Raw genomic sequence first — 27,906 nt, 5'->3', positions numbered from 1 at the left:
GGAACCTAATTAAATGCTCTCAAGTCTGGTAGTCCCTTATAAAGCAAGAGAATTAAAAATTGTTTGGGGGATTTTTCAAGAAAGTTTATCATGCATGCCAAAAAGAAAAATAAAAGGCCAAGATGAAAAGTGGAATTTGTGCCTAGGTTTTATAATGGCAATTTTTATTTGTTTGTATAATTATTAATTATAATTTTAAATGTATTTTAGGAGCACCCACTAAAATAAGAGTATGGAAGACTGCATTAAGAGGAAGGATGAAACAGATGCAATACACAGTTAAGATCAAAGAGCCCCATCAATTCATTCAGAGAGTCAAAAATCCAGCTGAGGCTCAGAGCCCTGTCTGCATAATAAGAAAGGTTGACTAAAACATAAGGATTAAACAGATGAGCTGTCTCCTGCGGAGGCATGGGAGGGAAGCCCCACTGCGACACTTGTAAAGACACTTTGGAAACTTGCACCTGCTCCTCCACAGCCAAACCTACAGGAAACCAGGATGGCCAAAGACGTTCCACTATAGTACTAAACTGTTAGCTTTAAGAGAAAGAAATATATATGTCTGATGGATATCTTTTTATTTGTCAAGACATTGTCAGTCCAGACAAACAACAAATTAATAAATCACCTCCATTTTTCCAAGGTGACTTTACCAAGCGCTTAAACTTTCAAAATAAGAGAAGTAGATAGTGCAAAATTTCCTATTCCTTAAAACGGTATTTCAATGTGCCTACCTCATGATCAATTATTTTTTCCAAATGAACAATGTTTTTCTTGAGACAATCTTGAATAACATTGGTAAATACATGCTAGTCTTGTTTTCCATTCTCAGAAAATTATCATTTTTAGTAGCATGAAGTGTATTTCAATTTTTATGAACACATTGCCACATTATACTTAAAGCTAAACCAAATTATATAACCTGGTTCTATAACTATAGTAAGAAGATAGCACAGGCACTTAGGATTCTGTGCCTGTGAGAAATGTTGTATTTATTCTAATGATCTCACAAAAAAGTTATGTTGTAGCTACTGATAAGAGCTGATTCTGAACATCTAAACAATTTTCTTTTAAGAAAGCTGAACTACTTTAAAAGAGCTAAGCAAGCTAGGCCTTTGGGAACATAGATCTACTGGGGAAAAAATTATACGATTGTGTAACATTAAATTTCAAATAAAATTTTAAAACTCTAACTTTGGTATGGATAAAATTTGTCAAGCACTTGATGTAGACTGATTCAAATATGCAATTAATAAACTTGAACAAATGGTAAGCATTAGCTTTTGTTGTCGTCACCAAAACAAGCAATATCTAATTTGAAGAGATAGCAATGAAATCTCCCTGGAGTAAAACAAGCCACCAAATGTCAAGAAGTGATTTCCTGGGATTGACGTACAGACTCTGACCTGCTCCTTCATAGTCTAATTACATTATCACTCACTCAACCAACCAACACATTTTTACAGTGTTCATTATGTATAAGGGACTGTCAGAGACAAAGAGAAGAGTTATACATGAGCCATAAGTAACAGTACTAAACCCTAAGTACCAAATGTGTGATGAAGATGTACGATGCAGAAGTTGACCATTGAGGGATAAAGATATAGAATTCTTCATTGAAGAGGTGAGATTTGGTTGGATGCAGTAGTTCGTGCCTGTAATCCCGACACTTTAGGAGGCCAAGGCAGGACAATAGCTTGAGGCCAGAAACTCAAGACCAGCCTGGGCAATATAGTGAGACCTCATCTCTATAAAAACATTTTTTTTAAATTAGCTGGACATGGTGGCAGGTGCCTGTAGTCTCAGCTACTCTGGAAGCTGAGGCAGGAGGAACCTTGAGCCCAGAGTTTGAGAATGAAGTGAGCCATGATTGCACCACTGCACTCCAGCCTGGACAACAGAACGAGAACATTTTTCTAAAAAATGCAAAAGGTGGGATTTGACTTAGGACTTGATAAGGTAAAGACAGAAGTAGAGAGGAGGGAATTGGTTTTCCAGGGGGAAAGAACACAGACAGAATAGCCTAGAATCCAGTCTGCGAGAACTTGAGAGGGAATGTGTGATTCCATCTGGCTGGAGGATAGACAGAGACATATGCAAGTTAAAAAGGTAACAAAAGTAATTATATGCAGTCTTGACTGCTACATAAACAAGCTACACTTTTTCCTTCAGTCTGTCTCAAGATAGTCTTGAGAATCGCCTAACATTCTTACTGAAAACTGAGGTTATCAGACCCATTCCTGACATTGAGAATTAGAATCTTCAGATATGAGACCTGGAAATTGGATTTTTGAATAAGGTCACAAATTATGATATTATTGTTTATCTCTATGAGGCAGTGGGAAGCCTTTAAAGCATTTTGGGAGAAGTGAACTAAAGGATATAGTTAAAGGACTTTAAGAAGGGAGGGTTGAGAGAGCAGGAAGAAACTGTGGGCAAGAAGTTCAAATCAGAATTTTTTAATTTTAACCAATGTGTATGGTAATAATATTCATCTTTGCTCCAAATAAATATCAATAGTTTCAGCTCTCTCAAAAACAGAAGCCCTTAATCCCAAATCTCATCAGATTTTTCTATGTATCAATATTCCAATTTATTTTTTAAGAATGACTGAAGTTGAACTAATTTCAATAAAACATTTCTATTATCTTTAAAAAAAAGCTTTTAAAAAGTGCTCTACTTTATCTCAAGTACCCATTTTCAGAAGGTCTGACTCAATTCTAACCACTCAGAGAAATAAAAATGTTTGGGTAATTATTAGAAACATTAATAAATCATCCATAAATACTGAAATATTTGTCAAAAATTAAGAGACTAAGTAATATTCAGTGCTGGTGAAGGTCCTGTGAAGAGGACAATTGATACTTATTTATGGGAGTTGAAATTGATACACCATTTCAAGGGACCACTGGTAATACGTACGAAAAATTTTAATGCACATACTCCTTAACAATAAAAAAGTGACTATAGTCTAGCTTAGAAAAGTAACTACAGAAGCCCATGATGATAAATAGAAGGATCACATAGAGACACACACACAGATGTTCATATAATTATTAATTTACAGAAAAAAAGTGTGAGACAATTTACAAGAACATCTGCAAAGGCATAGTTACATCAAAGTGCATGTGTAGTATGGAAAACTATGCAGTTATGATCTCAAATTCTGAAAAACCTGTTATTGTGGGATAATGCTCAAGATGATTGATTTGAACAAGCAAATTATAGAAAAATACATATAGAATAATCCAATTTTTAATGAAAAAAGCAGTGTTTCTATGTGTATATATGTACGTTTTTCTTTTTTTAAAGAAAAACCTTAACTGGCAGATCTGGAGAATGGAAAAAGAAGTGAAGATATGGCTTTCCCCTTTTGATTTACACGTCTGTATCACTCAGATTTTTTAACAATGAGTAAAACTCTTCTATAACTTAATAAACTTAAAATTTTAACTTATATAATATTTGAAAAATACATTAAATGCTTGCCAAAGATTTTAAATAACTTGAGAAAATAGTGCCACTTGAAGATGTTGTGAAGGAGAAGCTGGCTTCCTTTCTGTTTGATTAATTCTCAAAATTAAGTGAAATTACAGTCTTTAAAAACCATTCAGAAAAGTGAATGATGTATGTATTGACTTTTATGTTACAAAAAGCTTTCCATTTTTATTCATCTATCAATCTTTCCATCTGATGAGAGGAGACTTTATAATATCTAATCTTTAAAGAATAGAGTCTGAAATAAATACATACACATAATAATAGAACTTATAAGCTAAATTACGTAATTATGATACTTGATCATTCATTAGATACCTTTCATAAGACTATACAACTCATAATAATACTATTAGGTATTTACTTCCCATAGAATATTGTAAATTTTAGGTATTTACTTCCCATACAATATTGTAGCTTGTAATATGCAGGAAGTAATTTTACAGCAATTCATTTTCAAAATGATGCCCAATAGATGCTCTTTAAATTACTAATTTTATGTAATATAAAGATGGATTTTTTTCTATAGCCTATATAGCAATTTCTAAAACAATTAACACAAAACTAACATAAATCTTTTGAGTCAGAAAAGTTCTTGGAACTTTTAAACACCATGGAAAGAACATAACTTCGTCATGAATTTCTCTATATAATTAGGTAGATTTATGTATTTTTAGGGTTTACCTGTGAATTTTTCAGCAATTTGTTGTAATCTACCTTCACTCCTAATTGTAAGAAACATGAAGAAGTAAATTATAAATTTATAAATTATAAATGTACATTCAATATACATTGAATCAAGTTTTCAAGTATTTAATAGCACCACTGATATACATGTATCCCTTGCTGGCTGTGTATGTTACAGGGAAATGAACAGCTTTGCCAAGCCTATTCAGATAGGGAATGATGAATAAGCTATGTATTGCAGGGTTTTACAAAATGTGATGGCAATTAGCACACCCTACACCTGTTGTTTTATTTACTTTACTTTCAAAGCCATGGTTTACAAACTGAGCCATGGTTTACAATATGAGCAAGCATTAGGTTCTTGAGCAAAAGTATTCTTTCCATAATGTAAAATTACAGTTCCAATAAAAAGAAAAAATAATATAAAGGATTTCTCAAGATATATGATAAAAAGAAACAGCCAACTATTGTTGACATAGTTTCTGTATCATACATCTCTAAAAACTGGAGATTCATCATAGGAATGATCTATGATTTTTAGAAACTCTTCGAATACAAAGTTGTAGTTAGATGATACAGAGAGCATCTAGGAAAGACCAAAAAGAAAAAATTACCAACAATGAGTTTATAGAAGAGACAAAGTATATACATGTGAAACAATTGGAAAATATTTTAAAATAATAGCACAATCATAGATTAAAAATATCCACAGTAAGTTTTCTGGTGTTTCTCAAATCCTCAGGCACGGCCATTTTTCTTCATAACCATACCAAATACATAAACATATATTTTCAGAAGCTATTTAAATATTATTCAGCTTCATCAATGCTCATTTTTTTATTCTTACCCCACGCCTGGGATGTATCACCCTATAACAATGTAAAAATTACAAATATTAGAGATAAAATACATAAGTTCTATGGCACAAATTAGTAGCTCAACAAACATTGATTGCTATGATGATTTTTATTTATTTTCCCTAGTGGGAAAACATGTTTATTCACTTAATTATTATTGAGCTCCTACTATGTGTTTGATACTTTGTTTGGTACAATGCTAAGGTGATGGGGATGAAAGATGAAGAAACTGGCAAGGTCCCTGAACAGACATGAACTGGTTTCCTTGTTTTAAAGATTTTTCAGAGAAAGTAATTCTGTACTTTAGCCATGCATTGTCTTCCGGGTCTGCCACAACTTACTTCAACATCTTAAATACCTCCCTTTTTTCTTATTTCTATTCTCTAAAAACATACATTCAGACTATAATAGATGTGCAGATTTTTTGTTTTTTGATTTTTAATAATGCCTTTTAGGTTATAAGGAAAGTGATACTGAGAAGCAAGGAAGAATAATAAAGCACACAAACATTTGGTTTAGTTTAGGCCTAACTATAAAAAGTTAAGAGTGAAAAGGAAACTAGTGAAATTTTAGAGCATAAATCATATCAGAAACATAAACTGCTCCCCATAGACTTCTTAATAGTTCAAATTTAGTTTTCATTGATCATGAGTTACTCTTGTCCTAACTTAATTGAAAAATGTCTTTCAATATAATTACTATCACGCAGAATGCTTAGGTAAGCCAGAGATCAATATCATAGCTTTAGCTTTGAAAACAATGAGTATTAACTTTTTAAAAGGTTTCACACAAAAAAAGGTTTCACAAAACCAGCACCTCCAAAGTACTGAAATTGGTCTTAATTCTTGACAGTGTTTGTGTAGCAGCAGAACTTTTCATTTTTCTCTAAATACTTCTATTTCATCAGCAACAGATGAATTCATTAACTTCATTATTAATTCAAATGATTTTTTCACTTTTATAAGCCTCAAGGTTGTCTCACTAAGATCAGCTCTTACTCTGTGTTCCATAAAACGTAATCAATCTCTGTTATTATCATGAAAATGATATTTGTCACTTTGCTAAGAAAAAAAAATCAACATACTTTCCAAGAATGAACAGGCATTTAATGCAATGAATTGTTAGATAAATTTAGCTTGTCAACAGTTCAGGACGAACTAATCGAAATCCAGAAAATTTACAGAAGATTGGCCAATGAAATATATAGATATAGATATGGCACAGAAATTAAGATTTGGGCATTAGAATAACCTGTCATTTTCAATCCTGGCCAAAAATTGGGGGGATTTAAACAGGCAAATCTCCAATCACTATTTTGGAAAACAAAAGTGAAATCCATATGCTCAGAAAACATTTCTTGAACATGGTTGACAAGTAAGAAAAGCTTCATTGTCATTTCCTATAGAATTTTCCAGGTACAGAGATAATTATAGAGTTGCAAAATTCTAGGAAACCTTAAAGGTCAGAAACCCATAGGGATATTGTCATCTGGAAATATGTTGCCTCTGAGCTTTCCTGGGCTATGAATTATTGCAGTAATTAACTATAGAGCAAGAATGGTGTTTCAGAGTTATAGAATCCAAAGCACACTTTGCCAGTCTCTTACCCAGACTTGACTCTTGCCCCTGTACTTCCAGTTTCTGCTGAGTTACCTTCTGCAAAGAGAAAGCTGGTGACCTCTTGCTCCTTGACAACTTCTTATTTAAGAATAACCCTTATAATTGGAAAGTTCTGTCTTGAGCTAACATCCACCTCATAACAAACTGCCACTCTTTGGTTCTAGTCCTACAGTGGAACAACGTAAACTCCATCTGTTGCCTTTCCTTTGAGTCAGCTCTTCACTGCTTGAGGTCAGCTATCATTTCTCCTGACCCTTTTCTTTTCTGGACATAACCGATATAGTTTCTTCACCCATTCCCATAGCACACCATTTACCATAGCACATGGTCTTCAGAAAAATTCATGGCGTTATCTTCCCAAGACACTCCAATTTATCCATACCCCTTTTGATTTGCATCACCAAAAATAAACATAAGAATATGGGTGTGTTCAAAATAAAAATAGAACTCATTACAGTTCTAATTTACTGTAGTTGGAAACTGCGTCTATGTAGGTAATATAAGAGCTAATTCCCTCTTTCACAACAGTTTCATCAGATTCATTTAGGATTAAATTTATAGGTTAACACTAGAATAGAAGCTCTATGAAGGCAGAAGCTCTGGTCTGTTTTGTTGACTCTCCCTCTCCATCTTCAACATGGAACACATAGTAGGCACTCTACTCAATAAATATTTAGAGATGAGTGTAGGAATAAATCAGTCCAGTAAAGCTGCTGGATCTTTGCTTATTTGTATTTTTGACAAGCCAGAGGCCTTCCATTCTCTATTCATGAATCTGATTTTTAAAATACAAAAACCATATACGGCTTTGTAACTGAGAGGTGACAGCGTGCTGGCAGTCCTCACAGCCGTTGCTCGCTCTCGGCACCTCCTCTGCCTGGGCTCCCACTTTGGCGGCACTTGAGGAGCCCTTCAGCCCGCCGCTGCACTGTGGGGAGCCCCTTTCTGGGCTGGCCAAGGCTGGAGCCGGCCCCCTCAGCTTGCCCGGAGGTGTGGAGGGAGAGGCGAGGGCGGGAACCAGGGCTGCGCGAGGTGCTTGCTGGCCAGCGCGAGTTCCGGGTGGGCGTGGACTCGGCGGACCCCGCACTCGGAGCGGCCGGCCGGCCCCACCAGCCCCGGGCAGTGAGGGGCTTAGCACCTGGGCCAGCAGCTGCTGTGCTCAATTTCTCCCCCGGGCCTTAGCTGCCTTCCCGCGGGGCAGGGCTCCAGACCTGAAGCCCGCCATGGCTGAGGCTCCCCCCCACCTCCCTGGGCTCCTGTGCGGCGGGAGCCTCCCCGATGAGCGCCACTCCCTGCTCCACCGTGCCCAGTCCCATCGACCACCCAAGGGCTGAGGAGTACCGGCGCACGGCACAGGGCTTGCAGCAGGCAGCTCCACCTGCAGCCCTGGTGAGGGATCCACTGGGTGAAGCCAGCTGGGCTCCTGAGTCTGGTGGGGATTTGGAGAACCTTTATGTGTAGCTAAGGGATTGTAAATACACCAATGAGCACTCTGTATCTAGCTCAAGGTTTGTAAACACACCAATCAGCACCCTGTGTCTAGCTCAGGGTTTGTGAATGCACCAATCAACACTCTGTATCTAGCTACTCTGGTGGGGACTTGGAGAACCTTTGTGTCCACACTCTGTATCTAGCTAATATGGTGGAGAGGTGGAGAACCTTTGTGTCTAGCTCAGGGATTGTAAACACACCAATCAGCGCCCTGTCAAAACAGACCACTTGGCTCTACCAATCAGCAGGATGTGGGTGGGGCCAGATAAGAGAATAAAAGCAGGCTGCCTGAGCAGGCTGTGGCAACGCTGGGGTACCCTTCCACGCTGTGGAAGCTTTGTTCTTTCTCTCTTTGCAATAAGTCTTGCTGCTGCTCACTCTTTGGGTCCACACTGCCTTTATGAGCTGTAACACTCACCGCGAAGGTCTGCAGCTTCACTCCTGAAGCCAGTGAGACCACGAACCCACGGGGAGGAATGAACAACTCCAGACGCGCCACCTTAAGAGCTGTAACACTCACCGCGAAAGTCTGCAGCTTCACTCCTGAGCCAGCAAGACCATGAACCCACCAGAAGGAAGAAACTCCGAACACATCCAAACAACAGAAGGAAGAAACTCCGAACACATCCAAACATCAGAAGGAACAAACTCCGGACACGCCACCTTTAAGAACTGTAACACTCACTGCGAGGGTCCGTGGCTTCATTCTTGAAGTCAGTGAGACCAAGAACCCACCAATTCCGGACACATAACTATTGAATATTGTCTTGTTGATTTAGATTGTTTCCAATAGCTAAAACTATACCAACAGGTATACACATGAAGGTGTATGTATAAAAGGTTATAAAGTAATGGCCCTAGTTAGTCTATGAGACTTGATGGACTCAGTCATTTTGTCATTGTCATACCCCATAGTTTCAACTACAAAGCAAACGTCTCTCTGTAGGTCAATGATTCCATTTTTAATCCTGCTGTAATTAGTTATTTCATTTACTCTTCAAAATAGTACTTATCATTTCCTACATGAGGCAACTGAGGTTATAGTAAGATTAATAACTTGCTGTGGGTCACACCAAAAGTAAATTCCAGGGCCAGGATTCAAAATCAGATACTTCAGAATTCAAATGCTATATTCCTTTCACTACCTCATGCAGTTCTTTTTAGAAAATTGAAAAAGAACATGAAAGGAAAAAATGGCAAGAAATTTCTAAAGAGAAACCCTCTAGGGTAATTTGTATTTGCTCTAATAAAGAGAAGTACAGGCCACAATGGCTCACGCACTTTGGGAGGCCAACGCAGGTGGATCACTTGTGGTCAGGAGTTCAAGACCAACCTGGCCAACATGGTGAAACCCCGTGTCTACTAAAAATACAAAAATCAGCAGCGTGTAGTGGCACATGCCTATAGTCCCAGCTCCTTGGGAGGCTGAGGCAAGAGAATCGTTTGAACCCAGGAGAAGGAGGTTGCAGTGAGCAGAGATTGTGCCAGTGCACTCCAGCCTGGCGACAGAGCGAGACGCCATCTCAAAAAAAAGTAAAAAAAAGAAGTACAATTTCCCAGAGAGTTTATTATAATTGCCCACTAAACAAACATTTTCCCTGAAGTAATTTCCCTCCTCTGCTCCAGTCTCAAACAAAAATAATAACACAAATTTCAACTTCAAAGTTTAAGTCAAATTTTGGATTTTCATAACTATGACTGCAGAAATTGATGAAGTGAAAAACAATAAAAAGATTCCAGAGAGGAGAAACAAGATCCCAATTATGGACTCCATGTGAATAAACTGTGTTTGCACAATGACAAATCAACTACTCAGTTCAACTTAGAAAAAAAAAGAGTGACTAGAAAATAACATTCAGCCTATCGACTTTATTGGTGGGAATAGGTCAAAATAGACTGGTGATTAATTGAATTGTTTTAAATTTTTGACTATTTTGGTGGATGTCACATAGAGTGAACATGCAAGACAAATGTTGTTTCACCTACTGGGCTTCAGGAAGTAACCAGGAAGTAACTCCCTATGTGATCAAAGATTACGGCAACTTTGACTAATGAATTGAAGAATTTGGCAATTTGGTGAAAACATTCCTTTCAAATAGAATAACTACGATGCTACTGTGAGGAACTGGATAATCACCTCTTTGAATAATAGCATTATGAACACACACTACCAATTTTTTAAACTATCATGAAAATTTACTTTCGTATTAAATAAGAGCACGTAATGGTCCATCTTCATTTGTAACAAAGCTGTGGACGCTCAATTCATTTTATTACTTGCTCAATTACAAAATAAATAAGTGACTCATGGAAATTACTTATTAGATCTAACAATGAAAACCAAAGATCTTATTTTCTCTATGGGCTTAATCTGCCCCTTTGGTTTTTATGAATAGGATTTTTCTATGCCTCTAGCTATTGTCGGCACCTCAGAAAATGCTTCTCAGAGAAATTTAACTGTAACTTTCTCTAAAATCCTACATTTGCTTCATTTCTAAGGTCACAGAACAAATCAAGTTAATTAAATGTATTTCTTTGAATTAAACATAGCAGATACTTACTATGTCTTCCATAAATGCTTCCTCTCTTATAAATCTCAGAGTATAAATGAGTGTACGTGTATATTAATCTATTAGCTAATAATTAACTTATCCAGCAATATTTTATTGACCACCTTCTATGTGTCAAACATTGTGCTAGACCATTGAGATTTGAGGAAATAAGGCAAAATTCTTTTCCCCAGGTAGCTATAGTCTAGTGGGGAAGTCATAAAAATGAGCATAAAATTTTAACACAGTGAAATAAAAATAGTATTACAGAGAATTGGGTTCCCTGATGTCACCATCACCCAAAAAAATGCCTATCACACAACAGACATTCAATATATATTTGTTGACTGACTGCATAATTGAATGAGTTACATTTGCACCAGGAAAACAGAGGGGCACCTCCATCAATCTAGGGCTCCTGTACTGGGGACTGGAGTGAGGGATAAGGAGATGATGTTTGATCTTACTCGTATTTGTCTCCAGAATATTCTGACTTTATTCAGTATGAGAGGGGAAGAGAAGGGTCAGGGGAGGGAGAGAGAGGGGTAAAGAGAGAGAAGGAGAGAATGTAGAACTCACTTGGTTGTCCATCTAAGGGAATTTTATTATAAGGTGACTTCTACAAGGCAGGCTCTTTGTCTCAACCTCAGAGGAAAGAGGTTCTTTTTATGCTAATTACATTGAGGCCCTAAAATATAAAGTGACGTATTTGGACTTAAGTGGCTGAGGGCAGAACCCGGCCTGCAGGTTCAGTATATAGTCCACTATGCCATATCCCATATAACGAATTAATGAAAAAGCTTTCTATACTTGAAGGCAGACTTCAACAAATTTCAATAACAGTAAATTAAAGGTTTGACTTAAGACATCAACAGATCAGAGGAACTCAAGTATCAGCTGTATGTCTATGGCGAAATCTTTATAAATAAATTGATAATGCTCCCTTTCCAAAGGTCAATCTTTTATTATTCCATACTAACCAGGATGCAAGGGAAAAGGAAAGTGGTAATACAGCTGTTGAAACGAAGTAACAATGATCTCCTGGTTAAAATCCTAGTCAAAGGATGAACTTTCTGAGAACTCATTTTACTATAAAAACTCAAGAAAATTAGCCAGTGAGTCTAGGTTTCCTCCATTTGTGCTGTCTTCCACAATGATGAATCTAGTAAAAAGAGAAGCTGATTTCTGTCTAAATATTTGTCTTCTTTTAAAGCTGCCTCAGAATAAATTAAGCCTTTCTGCCTAAACCTCCACGATTGTAGTAAAAAGCAGAAGCAATGTTGTAATTCTTGACTGTCTAGTTTCTACCCCACTATATTACTACTTTCAGACATTTATATTTTGGCCTCCTGTCCTTCTGTTAAACTCCTGGATGAATCTCCTACTCTGGGTAAATTAATCAATAGATTTCGTCTACTGCTCTGAAGCTACTCAATGATGCTAAAAAAACAAAAACAAAAAAAACACAACAACAACAACAACAAAAAAGTTACACCCTGGGCAGACTGATGCCAGTATAAGGGGATGGTTTCCAGTCTTAACTTGGCATCTCACTGCTTCTCAGAAATCCCTTCACTTGCATCTTCTCAGCTTCCTCTCCTAGTCTTCAAACCAGCTATTACAAATCTCTACAATTCTCCTTTTGTCCACTCTCAGCTGACCACCTTTCTTCCTCCTTCTGAAAGAACAAAAGACTCCAGGAGGAGGAAATCTCATTTTGCCAGTTGACAATCATGCTTAGCTTCTTTCCTCTAATCTTGGAGGAGGGAGGTATACACTTTTCTCTCCACAGCATTAGCTTGCACTCTCTTCCACCTCCCCCAGGAGTTGCTTCATAGTGTTTCTCTTCTTTTCTTTTCTTTCATTATAAACATCTTTCCCTTCTAATGTGCTCAACTCTCTCACTTTGTCGAAAGCCTTCCTTTGGTCATACCACTTCTTATAGATAACATTTTATTTTCCTTCTTACCATTGCTGACTCTGAACTTCCTCAAGTCATGTTCATTAATTCATCCATTATACTATAACTTACATTCCCACTAATTCACTGTTTCTGAGGTAATCATAAACATTTTTTACAACAAAAGTCTGACACTACTCCAACCTGTCTTTAGGCTACTTGGCCACTTTGTGAAATTTGATACCACTGAGTTTCTTCTGCTCAAGACCATTTTTGCCTTCGTTTCCATAGGGCTACTCTGGTCTGAGTGTCTCTCGCTTCCTTTTGTCTGCTTTGACCGACTCTTCCATTCTATACTTTCTTTTAATGTGAGCTGGCTTGCCAAGTGCCCAGCTGCAGTGTTCTTTCATGCTTTCATTCGTTCTCCCAGGTTAGATGTTGAGAAAAAAGAGGTTCTACAGCCTCACAAATACTACCTCCTCCATTCAACACTCATCTGTCTCAAGACATACAAAATAAGAATGAAACAGTCACAACCTTTTGAGTTCCATGTTCCTATTACTAACCTCTGGAGATCTCCACCAGGATTTCTTAGAGGCATTTTAAACAATATTTATCTCCCTCTCCAGCCCCATTAAATTGTCCTACTTCCGGTATAAGTCATAGTGGCACTACCATCCATTGTGATATTTTCAACCAGAACATTCACTGTCATCATTAACTTCTCCCTCTCTCTGCTCCATCTCATTCAACTGGTCACTAACATCTGCAGATACTAACTCAAAAATGTTTATTGAATCTAGTCTGTCTTCCTCATTCTTATTACTATGCCTAAAATTACCTCATTATTTTGGAGGCTGGAAAATAATGAAATCTTTCTAACAATTCCTGTCTTCTTTCTCCCCATGCCAGTATGCATATTTGTCTATGGTTGGCAGAGTTAGCCATCTTTTTTTTTTAAAAAAAAAAGACAAAAAAAATAATAACAACACAGCATTTCAAATCAGAAAGCTGTTTAAAAAGCAGACATGTAATCATATACCTTGGTCAGCTATTCCCTACAGAATTAAAAATCCAGATTTCTTTGCTTTATATTCAAAGTCCATCACCACCTGGTCTCATCACATCTTTCTAACTCCTTGTTTACCTCCTTTTCCTCACATACATGTATACTCAGAGCTCCATCATATTGAAATTCCCAACATAACCGTGGCATACTTTTGCAGGTGTTATTTTCTCTGCTTAGAATGATTCCTCTGGCCGGGCGCAGTGGCTCACGCCTGTAATCCCGGCACTTTGGGAGGCTGAGGTGGGCGGACCATGAGGTCAGGAATTCAAGAGCAGCCTGGCCAACATAGTTAAACCCTGTCTCTACTAAAAATATAAACATTAGCTGGGAGTGGTGGTGCATGCCTGTAATCCCAGCTACTCAGGAGGCTGAGGCAGGAGAATTGCTTGAACCCAGGAGGCAGAGGTTGCGGTGAGTGGAGATTGTGCCATTGCACTCCACCCTGGGTGACACAGCAAGACTACATCTCCCAAAAAAAAAAAAAAAAAAAGATTACCCTAATGTCTTCAATCCGCATGCTTCAGCAATCAGCTTAAATGTCATCTTTTTTAGGTGACACATTTCCCAGTTACCACATAGGGATTTACTGACACTAAATTTTCTCTACTTTGTCTGGCAATTTATTGATTTTTCCTCTCATCCCAACTTGACGATGTCCTAAAAGACAGATAATTTATCTCATTCATCTCTATCTTTGAGCCTAGCACAGTGCCTGGAAGATAAGAGGTTATCAGTTCATATTGACAAATATTTTTGATAAATAAGTATTTTATATTAATCGCTGAAAAATAATTATGGAATTTCACATAGGGAAAGAGGCTCACCATTATTTTGATTTCAATATGTCTCTCATGTTAAATACAGATTAGTTTTATGAATTAGATAAATCAGCCATAAAATAAATAGGGTTTGAGCCATTCTATAAAGTTTTAATTATGTTATAAATTTGTACAGTTAAAAAGATAGTTTGATAGCTAATAAACACCTTTTAATTGTACTGTAATATAAAATCTAATGTGGTCACGAATGTTTATATTTTTCAATCTACCTATCTGGTTTATATATTAAAAGTGTAATGTATCATTACATGTACTTACAATAGTTATAATGACTATTTTTATTAAAATATATGGGTTTTTAGAATAATTAATTGACCTCATTTATACAGAAGTCAAAAAATATTTTAAATGTTCACACTTGCATCTATTACATTTATTGTATATTCATCCTCTTGGCAATGTATAAGATAATAAACTGGTTCTCAGGTACTAAGATCTGACCATATTTTCTTTCCATCCCATCTGAAAATGTACAAATTGAAATTTTGAACTTTTTTTGTAACAAGAATTTTATAAGTAGACATCTTAAATTCATTTTAAGCACTCTGTCATGACAGTGATATCAAAACTTAAACCCAGCTCTAAAATTGTCTTTGGATTATATTGAAAGCTCTAGAAACATAAAAAATAAAAGTGATCTTAGTAAAACAGAAGCCACCTGTGTACCATTCACACCATTATTAATACGCAATAGCAAATATATGCATTTTGTAAGTTAATGGATAAGAATGACTGAAGTTAGTAAAACATGTAATGCATGGCTTTGCCACCATTTATATTTATGGTTTGCATGAAAGAAACCACTTGTGATTCACAGTGAGAATTCATTACTGCAGAACACAAATGTTACTCGGTTTTCACTGTAAACCTGTTCATTCTTTGTTGTCAGAACCAAGCGTCTGCTAGTGCGCTACCATGCAAGAGATCTAAACACAGCCCTATGCTGCTGTCAATTTTTGCTTAAAGTTTTGTCAAAACCCAAAAACTTTTCAAGCAGCCACTTACTTGACGAGACTGGCATTCATCATTGATTGCCCAGACTTTCTTAAATCAGAACTGTTTTGATGCTCATTTGTGATTCTGTAAGCATAGTGAGTTAACTATTAATATATTTCTAATTGCTCTTGCAAGTGCCTTAAGAAAAACCATTATATTGATTTTGCTTTAGACGCTTCTGAATAATTTGCATGTCAGACACTAAATTTCACTTATTTCAAAGTATAAATCCTAGAGAGAAAATAAGAATCAAATATTTTTCAATTAAAATCTTTCATAAGCCATGACTAGCAAAGTGAAATAAAAGTGAACATAACATGAAGATTAAAATGAGAGACTCTCTAACAGGGGTGACCAAGGTTTCTAGGAAGATAATCCTTTTTATATTACTTCCTTTACCATTTCCTTCTCTAATCAGAGGGAGAAAGTCCAAGAGTCATTTTCTATGTGTCCAAAGGCTAGAACTCAGTAGAGCAATGCATAAAGAGAACTCACTCATTTTCCCTATCCTCATATCCTGGATATAAAACAAATTGAAGTCTGAAACCATATGCATTAGGATAGCCAAGGTATAGTGAAAACAAACATTTAAAATAAATGTAAGTGACCCCTTTAGGCAAATCTGATTTTTCTAGGGACTCCTTTTTTCTTCATGTTCACAAAAATAAATACAATTCTCAGAATCCCTCTTTATTGGTAATACAAAAGCCAAAAAGTAAAAGGTAAGGTTTTATGATATCATACTCTTTACACATGTAGATCATTGAGCTAATAATGCTTTTAAGGCAATATTATAATATTATGATGAAAATACTGACATAAAATAAGAAACGTATTTTAGGAAACCTAGTATTTAAGATTTAGATTAAACCTATTCATTAAAGTTTGTGCATCTGTGCATTCTTTTTTTTTTTTTTTTTTTGAAATGAAGTCTCACTCTGTCGCCCAGGTTGGAGTGCACTGAAGCAATCTCTCCGCTCTGCAACCTCTGCCTCCCAGGTTTAAGCGATTTTCCTGCCTCAGCCTCCCAAGTATCTGGGACTACAGGCGTGTGCTACCAGGCCTGGCTAATTTTTGTATTTTCAGTAGAGATGGGGGTTTGCCATGTTGGCCAGGCTGGTCTCCAACTCCTGACCTCAAGTGATCTGCCTGTCTCGGCCTCCCAGAGTGCCGGGGTTACAGGAGTGAGCCATCGCTTGAGGCCAGGAGTCCGAGACCGCCTGGCTAACATAGTGAAAACCCATCTCTACTAAAAATACAAAAATTAGCAGGGCGTGGTGGCACATGCCTGAGAATCGCTTGAACCCAGGAGGCAGAGGTTGCACTGAGACGAGATGGCACCATTGCTCTCCAGCCTGGCTGACACAATGAGACTCTATCTCAGAAAAAAAGAAAAAAAAAAGTTTTAATTGTATTGGTCTTTCTTAATAAATGAATAGTGACGTATATTTATCAAGCAGTGACTGTGAGCATCTTAAGATGCATTAGTCATTATCCATGCCTGAACTGCAATATTCTAGATGGGAATAGAAAGCGTGTCTGTACAAAAATAAGATCTGAGATGGACTTTTTCCACTTTCTTGAAGCATGCAGGGATTTGCTCCCTTCACACTTTAGCTGACATTTACTGTAGCATTGGCATTTATTAATGACTCCAAGTTTGGGTGGATTCACCCAATGTCTAATTTGCAGCCAGACATCACGAGGAGGCCTATTTGGCTCACTTGGGGAATTTTTCCCATTGTTAAACATTATCTTTTTTGTCTGTGGACTTCGTCTGGTTTGCCAGTTAGCAGTGCATGGTTACAGTCATTAGTCCCCAAAGTGCTTATTTTTTTAATAAGCATCCCATCTTTTTTTCCTGGAATTTAAAAAAATAAACAATAATAGAAAGGGAGTGTTTTTAAAATTCTCTGATTTCCCTAAAGATAATTTACTCATTTTAATTTTTTCAAACAAAAGTCTCCATGTGGTCAAAGTTCACGTCGCTAAAATTGAGTCAGTATAAGCTTTCGTTTAAACAAATTGAATACTATTTAGGTGTGCCTTGTATTGCAGATCCTGGCAGGCAAGGCTAAAGCCCTATTTAAAAGTTGGGAGCCTGTTAACTCCTGATGAATTTTGTTATAGGAGAAGAAGGAAATTAAAATAATCAACAGATGCTAAGTTTATGAAACTAGAAGGAAGCTGCTGGCAATCAGTATGGTAAAGACAGGCAGTGGAGAGATATGGAAAGCATAAACAAAATTTGCTTTTAGCCACACTAACTTTTAGCTATTGCCCAGACACAAGGAACATGACATGGAGAAGCAGAGAAAGAACGTGAAAGATTCCATGAAAACAGGTGCTCTATTGGGAGACTAAGACTCCCAAGAAACTAGGTCATGAATAAAAAGAGCTCAAGGAAGTCACATTGTACAAGAATATCAGTATAAGTGTTTACTATTACTACATTTAGAACTCTTATTTATTTTTCCTTATCTAGGCTAAATGTCAACTATTTTGTGAAGCACTTCCTGACTGGACAGCCAGAGCTTGTCAGTTCTACATTCATAGAGGCCTCAAGACTGGAATCCCAGCACTGTGGGAGGCTCAGGTGGGTGGATCGTTTGAGCCCAGAAGTTCGAAACCAATCTAGGTACTTAGTGAGACCCCGTCTTTATTAAAAATAAAAGAAAAAATTAGCCAGGCATGGTGGCACGTGCTTGTTGTCTGAGATACCCAGGAGGCTGAGGTGGGAGGATTGCTTGAGCTCAGAAAGTGGAGACTGCAGTGAGCTGTGATTGTACCATTGTACTGCAGCCTGGTGGCAGAGTGAGATTATCTCAAAAAAAAAATCATTTATTACAGCAGATGCTACAATATTTTCAATCTCTGCCTCTGTGTGCCTCCACAACCAAGGTGGAAACTTCTTGAGTGAAAAATCAAGTATTCAGAGTTTTATGTCCAAGATCTAGCAATCTCCCACAGGACCTGGTGCATAAGTGTGCACTCCATCAATGAGTAATCAGTGCATGAATTATTTCATTAAATTTAAATAATAGATTTTACACCAAGACAAAGCATTGCTTAAGAACAAGAATGAAGCAGTTTCATTTGAACTTCAGGACACTAAGGTCACCAATTTAATGGCCAAGAAAGTCTCCATTATAAGACAAACAAGGATTCTTTCTACTTTCTGCCGTTATTTTTACCGCCACTGATTGCAGAAAAAGTCCTACATTGACATGACTACAACACATATAATGCAATGATTGGTCCAAACAGATCTAATCTAGTACCTCCTCCTTAAAGTTAAAGTCCAATCATTATTAACCGTAACTCATACTAATACTGAGTTAGTGCGGCATTCCAAACAGCAGTAACGTGCTTTGAGGGGGTGGGCCAGGAAACAAGATAAACTAAGTTTTGTCTTGAAATCTGGCATATAATATTGCCAAATAAGCACAAAAATAGCAACTTTTGCATCGTCTATTTATTAAGGCTTGTTCTGTCATCTATTTTCTGTGGATATTTCTCAAAGGGTGGAGACAGGTACCTGCTATAGTCCCTGTTCTCCCCTGAATGACACTAACCAGCCATTTTTCATGGCCATTCTAAGATCTACTTTGACTAATGCTGAAAAGGGGACCAATGCTGAGCTAACTTGCTCTGCCCAGCAAGGAGAGGCAGGTGACAGGCATTTCTGTAGTGTCACTGTGGGAACTAACCAGAAATATTTCCTTTTCTGGCTTTGTCATCCTGCAAGTTTTAATTTCTGTAACCTGCTTGGATACGGTGGGTGAGAATGTTAATTAATCAACACAACAATGAGCCTGTCCTCTGGAGAAAAAGTAATATACCTGCAATATAGTGGTATACCTATTTTATCACATAAGCTAATTTACAATGGTCTACATTTCTCAGTTATGTAGGTTACAAGACAGTAGGCCTTCAAATATGTATTCCATACAAAATTAATTTAATTCCTGTGGGTATATTGTTAAGACATTCCATTTAACTTTCCCTAGATAAAAAAGCACAAAATGTAGGGGCAATGACTTTTAATGTTTAACTGTGTTTTAGTCTATTTCCTACCTTGGTATTATCCAAGGCCTTACTGGTAAATATTGAAATTAAATCTATGCCTACAAGACTTCTGCTAATGAATAAGGAGACTGCCTTATCTTCAGCTAGGTCATGTTCCACAGTCCTAGACAAGTGCTCCTCAAAGCCTTGTCTGTGGCTGGCTGTTGAGTCCAGCAGTTTTGTTACTGGTCCACCACAAAATAGGCACAGACATTGTGAGCAATCATTTAGAGACACCTATAGCAAAGTGGCAGAGTAATTTTATGTTTGTTGAATCTAATAATAGAAAATTGAGTTTCTGTCTTGTATGTCTGGGTTTTAATTTTATTTTTCTAGTAATTCAATTGTATTCTATTTTATGAAAGTATCAATCCATAGTTGATTGTTAATTAAAAGAAAACTAAAAGAAAGATTCTTCCCAAGATTAGAAATACTCAGCAAGTTAGTGCAGTGGAGTGTTCAGGGTCGGGCTGACCTGAATGGGATTGCAGCTCTTCCATATAGAGCTATGTGGACAAGTTATTTAAATATTCTTTGTCCCAGTGGCTCTAGCCGCAAAATGCATATCATAATATCTGCATCCCAGGATCCTAGGGGAAAATCCAATAAATATTGGCTTTGGTGTCAGACGGCCCTCAGTTTCTTCAACTGTTAAGTGGATGTAATAATCCCAGTGTCACAGAGTGGTTTAAGGATGAAATAACTTGGATAAAATCTGTAGTTCAGTGCCTATGCAGTGTCTAGCAAAAACCTCAAGTCAGCAGTCATTATTATTGGAAGTGTCTTATGCACAGTAGGTTCTTGATAAATATTAACTTATATCATCCCTCATTTGTGTAGAGGATCCTGAAGCACTCGTGCTTCCTGATTTCAGCCCATGAATCATGGACTGAAATCCACGACTGATTCAGTCAGAATATGACCATGTCATATACTGATGCTCTCAAAAAGGATCTGAACTCTTTGAGAAACAGTTTGTGGATGTGGCCCAAAGCAGCAGGACAGGCTGCTTCTGTTTACCAGCGGATGTTTCTTCTCTTACATTTACATCGGAGAAAATTCTCCTCTCTGCGTTGAATGATATAATGCTGGGAGAAGGCAGTTGACAGCCATATCATAGGAATGCACAGAATAGTTCTTTCAGGTAATGGGGAAAAATGTCAAAAGACTGATCATCATATCTCTCCTTTCACAAATTATTAAACATGATGTGTCTCTTCATGCCCATCTTTTTAAAAACATGCATGAGGCGCTAGTTGTAACGAGTAAAAAGAAGACATAGGCTGGGCATGATGACTCACGCCTGTAATCCCAACACTTTGGGAGGCCAAGGCAGGCAGATCACCCGAGGTCAGGAGCTCAAAACCAGCCTGGCCAACATGGTGAAACCCCGTCTGTACAAAAATACAAAAATTAGCCAGGAGTGGTGGCACACACCTGTAATCCCAGCTACTCGGGAGGCTGAGGAAGGAGAATTGCTTGAGCCTGGGAGATGGAAGCTGCAGTGAGCAAAGATCGTGCCATTGCACTGCAGTCTGGGCAACAGAGTGAGACTCTGTCTCAAAAAAAAAAAAAAAAAAAAAAAAAGAAAGAAAAAAGAAAAAGAAAAGGAAAAGAAGAAAACATAAAAAGCTCTACATCATTTTAGAGTTTACAAACACTTTGATCTGATTTGATTTTTACAATACTGTGGGCAGAGCCTTCTGCTTCCACCTCTGATAAACTCAGCTGAGAAATTAAATGGTTTTCTAAGCATACATTGCTAGTGAAGTCATATCTTAAATTTGAACCCAATCGTTCAAATCCCAAAATATGGGTGCAGAAAATACAGGTAAAACAAGTTACATTTTAAAAGAGAATATTTCAGGAGGACACCTCAGAAAAATAGTCAGATATGTGAAAAACTTAATTATGAATACAGATCTCTGAAAGAAATACAATGGACAAGCAAGAACGAGTATATGGATGGGATGTGGGTAGAAAACAAAAATTGATGTATATTCAAAAATAAAGAATATTAGGAAAAAATGTTCAAAGGATTACAGTTTGTGTTTAAGGTATAACTAGATACAAAACCCACAGATATGTGAGAAAAGAAAAAAAAAATTGAAAAAGCTGACAGACATTCCTAAATGGTCCCAGGCTTAGAGACACAGGCAGCCTTTGAGGATGTCAGACAAACCCCATAGAGAGCCCCAGCGGGCACCTTCAGCAGAAGAACTAACCTTACCCATTGGCCCACTTAACCATTACCACTCTGAGGAGAGCTCCTGAAGGCAAGGGGTAGATCACACAAATGTCTCCAGCTGCTACCGATGCCTGAAACCTCATCGGCTTAGTATCTGACCCTTAATAAAAGGTAAGTGACCTTCACAAGGGCAGTACCTCAAATGTTCTCAGTCATCTAGATCTTTATGTGGATGAATTTCAGGTCCTTATTGAAAGGAGGGCTTAGCAGTAGAGAAAAACAGAGAGGCAGAGCCAATAAGGAGAGAGTGTACCTTCTCAAGAAAGGCTGGTAATGCTGACAGAAGGTACTGCCTTTTCACGATTTTCCCAGTTTCTGTAGTTACCATGATTGCCTGACACAATTTTCTTTAATATTTTTATTAGGTAATTTTAGGCAACATTTTTTGAATCATAATGCATTACACAGAAAAATTGTATATAGAGGATATGTGTATACATGCAAGGACAGGCAATAAATAACAACAATATTAAAGATCATTGCTAAGACTTGTCAACCCCTTACCATAGGCTTTATACTCATTATCCTGTTTAATCTTTACAACCACTCTATGGGGATGGGGATGATTACTTTCCTCATTTTGTAGGTGAAGAAGCGGGTTTAGAAACTGTTTATACAGCTAATAAGTGGTAGAGCAGGAATGAGAACCAGTCCAATTCTGGTTCAACCACCATATTTGTGCACCAAACTTAATTGGTAGTATTTTCATCATATCACCCACATTCATACATACATCAATATTCTAGATCCCTGTAGCAAGGAAGCCAAAGCCCCTTATTACTAAAACTTTAAAAAATAGTAAAATAATCATAAAAGAATAGAGGGAATTTCTAAGCTAAATCACAAAGCTTCCAATTAAAAATGGTTTTGCTTAAAACTTGCTTGGGGAAACACCCCTAGACCCAAGGAGTCCTTGTTCTCTCCCCTCCTCTATTTGTATTATTACTTTGTTGAAAAATTTGGACTAGTCTGCTCAGTAAATATGTGTGAGCAGGTATTTGACGTGAACCGTGGATGATTGATCTTCATATTTCAAGATGAATCTGTTCAAGGGGTCTATTAACTTTATGTCACGTTAGAGAGAAATGGTACAGCCTTCTTTTGAGCTGTAAACTTATTAACATAGCATAGTGGATCCCTACAAACCACAGTAGCGGAAGGGTGACTGCCTCCTTCCCCATCTCCTCACCATGACAATTATGCTCTAATTCACATTATATGTGTTTCTTTGATTAAAAAACAAAACACATTTTATTCTCTAGCATTTTTCATTTAACAAGTTAGAAAAAGAAATGCAAAAAAAAAAAAATTCATCCTTGTGCCCTACCTCTCTAAATCATACCCTCATTCATGACTATCTTGGGAAAGGGTTTTGAAAACCAGAAAGCACTAAACAAATGTAAGGCCTCATGTTATTAGACAATGAGGGGGTCATTTAGTGCACTAGAGTGCCATAGAGTTGTCCTGATCAGTGTCTGAATGATTTTGTTTATATCCACAGCAATGCTGCTATACTTAAACAGAGAAGTGCATGGCAACTTTGAAATATTTTGAACTTATTGATCTTGAACCTCTCTTTGGAAAATAAATGAGGGTCCAAAATTCCTCATGGGCCCAAAGGACATTTATAAATAGAAAATCTTTGTCAGGTTGAGGCCAAACTGGCTACAGAATTCGTCTAATTACTGAGACAGAGGGACCTCAAGCCCTTGAAAAGATTCTAGGTACAGTCATAGCATGCACATGCATTCACTTTTAATTATTCATATTTTTCTTGCTAAAACTTTGAAAATGTTATTTTACTTTTCCACTGTACTCTCTGTTAACTGTTGACCTAATCTGATAAGAAATATCTAGAGGATGGTCATAGAATACAAAACCAAGCAAAGCAGGTTTATATTTCATGGTAAGATGGCACATCTGCAGACTCCAGGGAAAGAAGAGGCTTTGTAAAATTTATTTCAATATATGAGTATGTGGGCACTAGCTGAGGAACTTTTTGATTCATTCACAAAATGAGTTATGATATTATCACTGTCATCTGACACATCTCAGAACTTTAGTCTTCCTACTGCAACTGTGTATTGCATTCACCTATCCAAGATGACTCTTATAGAGTGATCTAAGCTCCCTTAAAAATGCATTCAATGTCAATGCAAACTGATAATATTCATCCCAATTTCATTGTTCCCAGGGGAAGTCCCCTCCAAAAAGACAATTCCACAGCCCATTACTATTCAGGAAGCAGGGCTAATGCTTTTCCTCACTCTTTCTGTCCCCAAGCTTCATCTGCATGCACATGAGAAAAAGACATCCAACACAAGAGAGTGACAAGCCAAAAGGTCAAGGATCAGCACAGTGATATGATAGTGTGCTTTATAATATTTGCTTGATTAAGTGAGCTTCACAAAATACATAAGGTTTATACTTACCACTTAGGACACAGTAATCAAATTAACAGAACACTGTGAAACCCATTCTCAATTTCTGTTATAATAGGAGCAAATAATGACACGTAAAATTTTGTAAAACACGTATATGTTTGAGGTACTTCACAAACATGTATATTTAATGGGATTTTTTAACCCCAGATACTAAATTTTTAATAACCCAGGAGTTATTATTAAAACTACTTGGAATTCTTCTACTACATTCTATTTTGGCAGTGGTAGAAAGTAGCCCCATAACATGCTGGAGAGAAGGGTACACCCATTTGGGTTGAAAAAAATCCACCATAGTTAATCCTCGAAAGTGAAATTTTTGCATCCTATAATCAGGAGTTGCTGGGCATTTGATTAAATACCCCAGGCATTTCATCTCCAACCTACTTTCATTTCTCCCCCCAACTGGCAAACAAGAGAAATTAGACCAAGAACCTGAAGAAACAAAGTGTATACTTTAATACAGAAATGCTTTTACCTGCCATCCTGCTGTGAATGAAATGGGCTGGGCTTTCAAAATGTTAGTCAGCTTAACTCCCAGTTGGTGGCACTGGGAAAATGTAGCCACGCAGTCTTATTGCTGTGTTTCTGTTCTTTAACTGCCAACTGGAATACAATAGAGGATTCAAATGGAAACAAAAGAGAGATGGATCCAGAAAGAACCAGAAGGACGACAACAAAGCAAGTCAAGAAAATGCTAAGGAGCCAAAGACACTGTGCTCCCCAAAGTCATCATCCCAGACCTTCTTCACATTGAAGATAATTATGCTTCCCTTAATTGCCACTTCCCCTCAGACAGTCATGATATTTACAAATCATGAATTATCTAGTAGATGCTTATCTTTGCGACATTTTAGGAAAATCATAAGCTATACTTAACCCAAAGAGAGAATGGCTATATCACGTTGCTCAGACATGGATAATATATATTTTACATATTATGAGGGATTTTAATATAGTTTACAGGGTAGCAGTGTTGAACACACTAATATTTTTGGACTTGAAGACAGTGCCTCCATTCTGATGGATCACGGTATATATAGCATACATAGAAGGCTAGATATTTTAGTATCCTCATATTGCATCAACAGGTACCTGGAATTTTACTTATGTTCAGCTTCTCCATCATCTCGCCATTGTTTTTTGTACTTTTTTTCTTCTCATGCAGACATTATATTATTACAATGGTAGACACAAGACTGCCACTTATCACAAAATCCTCATGTCCTCTTTTAACTTCAGAACATGTCAAAGTATATATGCCATTGTCTTTGGTTTGTACACATTTAAGAATTCACACATCAAAAGTCAAATTTTGTCCAGGGTTATAGAATAGCATGCCTTTCCCAGCCGCCACCCCCATAAGAATAATGATGTACACAATTTATATTTTAATTTAAATATGCTGTATGGTGTACTGAGTTATATTTTTCTAAGCTGCAAAGGATGAAAAAAGCAGTAAAAATAATGTGACTTACACATAAACAAAAGATATTCAATAGCCCAGCTTTTAGGTCACAGTTTAAATAATTGTATATGAAACTTTATATTATAGATTTCTATATCAAATGGATAAATGAAAACTTTCATGGGGCTAGGATAGTCATAAGTAAAATCGTATGAAATCACATCTTACGAGACATGATAAAATCTTACCTTATCAGATGTGACATCAAAAATGTTGCATTTTCCCTGTGATTTTATTAATAATGCAGAAGCATCCTTCTAATAGAGAATATCTTTTATAGAACATTGTCTTTGGTAATAATCAGAGTCAGAGTATTAACTAGGTGATCCAAAGTTAGAGCATAAATTGTAAACAACCGTTGTGGTTTCAGCCAGTCTGAAAGTTCAGAATAAGAAAAAAAAGTAAGAATTTTTGACTGGCCAGCAAAAAGTAATAATCTAAAAAAAAAATACTAAGGTTTTTATATTACTGTGAATGTGCAGGCATTTTATATTTTAACTATCTTTTAATGTTATTTTATTTATAGCGATGTGGTCTCTGCTACCCAGGCTGGAGTATAGCGGCACAATCATAGCTCACTGCAGCCTCAAACTCCTGGGCTCAAGGGGTCCTCCCACCTCAGCCTCCCAAGTAGCTGGGATTACAGGTGTGAGTCACCGCACCTGAATTAATTTTCTTATAATCCATTTTTGATCCCACAAATTACTAAAACTCAAATTATATCTATCCCCAGACAAAGCAAGATGGTAATTTGTCAATTTTCTACTTTGAGGCCTAAATTATTTTCCTTAATCTTCTACTCTGCTCAAATTCATTATAAAAATGAACAATTTACCATCTCACTTCACATGAAGAAGATAATATTATAGAATGTGGATCCCAGGATAGAACAACCAAATGCTACCTGGGGACAGATGAACATGCGTGTATGCGTAACTTGAATTGTTCCAATTATTCTTTTGCTTATAAAACAATTTCTATATGAGCTCCAGAAGCCACTTTGAAGCAACATCCATTAGCATACAACATTTTCTACTTCTGGAAGCCAACTCACAGTAAATCTCTTACCTTATAGAGAGACAGAACAGCACAGGGCTCGTAATAGGATGAGTGATGCATAAAATGGTCTTCACCTGACTTCCCATGGGATTTATATTTCCAAACCTAGGAACACCATCTGCCTGCATGGATGGAATGCTAAGCAATGCAGTCAAACAATCAATATGTTATATATAGTTTTTTAGCTTTAAGAAATCTAGAAAAAACTGTAAAATATGTAAACAAGCAAGTTTGTGTCTAAAAATTATAGCACAAATTAGCTAGAAAAATACATAGCTTAAATAAGGAAGGTTAGTGATGGGCTCATATTTGTAAGTGTGATTGTGATTATGTAGATAATATGCTTTTTTTTTTGGAAACTGACGGGTTGCTGCATTCTTGGTTATAGGTTTAAGAGAGAGACTCTTTTATATCGTATAATGAAAGTATTCCATGTGGAAATCATAGGATCTGAATTACAGATAAAATGTCAGTCAAAGAGTCCATTTTGGGGGGCTTATTTTTCAAAAGTACCCAAGAGAATAAAGAAAAGAATCTAAGAAAATAAATAAGAGAAATGTATATGTTGAAATTCTACTTACATTTTCTCATTTACTTGTTTGAAAAAAGTATCACTAATTTTTTTACAGTACAGTTTCAAATCAGACTTATTTCCTGTCTAAACTTAGCCTGTGTTCATTGTGTCATATTTCTGCAGACATGGGAAGGGAAATCAATGGCCCTACTCACCTTTGGAAGAATTTCACTGCCAAGTCTCCGTGGTTCTATGGGATCCAATAATCCTTGGCTCAGTATTGATTTTTGTATGACACCTGTAGAAACAGTCTCTCCTTCCTTTCTAACAAAATATAGCAACAAAAATCGTGTAGTTTCTGAATGAATTAAGCATACGTTATTAAGCACAACCTCATCCTGTAAAGAAATGTGGTTTGTATTTTTTTAAAAATGTTAACTTCGCTTGATTTTTTCTGAGCCATTTAACTACTGTTTAAAGGTGATGTGAATATCTATTTGTAAAAATAATTTGAACATAACTTTCTTAGGTTTCTGGCAGCTAACTCTTATATTGCAAATAGCATTTATTCTTCTAAGAAAATAGACAAATGGTAAAGCCTAT

At 36.8% G+C, this 27,906-nt stretch overlaps 1 long non-coding RNA gene across 7 annotated transcripts in view; it reads right to left on the bottom strand.

Annotated features, from left to right (window-relative positions):
• Positions 1 to 27,906, bottom strand: part of LOC129010850 (uncharacterized) — a 101,713-nt gene that overhangs the window by 43,922 nt on the left and 29,885 nt on the right. For 3 of the 7 annotated variants that reach the window (XR_010122669.1, XR_010122667.1, XR_010122668.1), the window contains 4 exons: positions 27,519 to 27,627; positions 26,799 to 26,911; positions 25,919 to 26,105; positions 24,741 to 24,868 (listed from right to left, as the gene is read on the bottom strand). This is a non-coding gene — a long non-coding RNA (uncharacterized LOC129010850). Of the gene's footprint in view, positions 1 to 24,740; positions 24,869 to 25,918; positions 26,106 to 26,798; positions 26,928 to 27,518; positions 27,628 to 27,906 lie in introns of all 7 variants that reach the window. The other 4 variants (XR_010122671.1, XR_010122665.1, XR_010122670.1 and 1 more) reach the window with 3 other exon arrangements.

This window comes from Pongo pygmaeus, chromosome 10 (genome assembly GCF_028885625.2).
Source record: "Pongo pygmaeus isolate AG05252 chromosome 10, NHGRI_mPonPyg2-v2.0_pri, whole genome shotgun sequence".
In the NCBI taxonomy this organism is placed as follows: Eukaryota; Metazoa; Chordata; class Mammalia; order Primates; family Hominidae; genus Pongo; species Pongo pygmaeus.
Note: the sequence above shows the minus strand (reverse complement) of the source record. Positions and strands in the feature narration are given on the sequence as shown.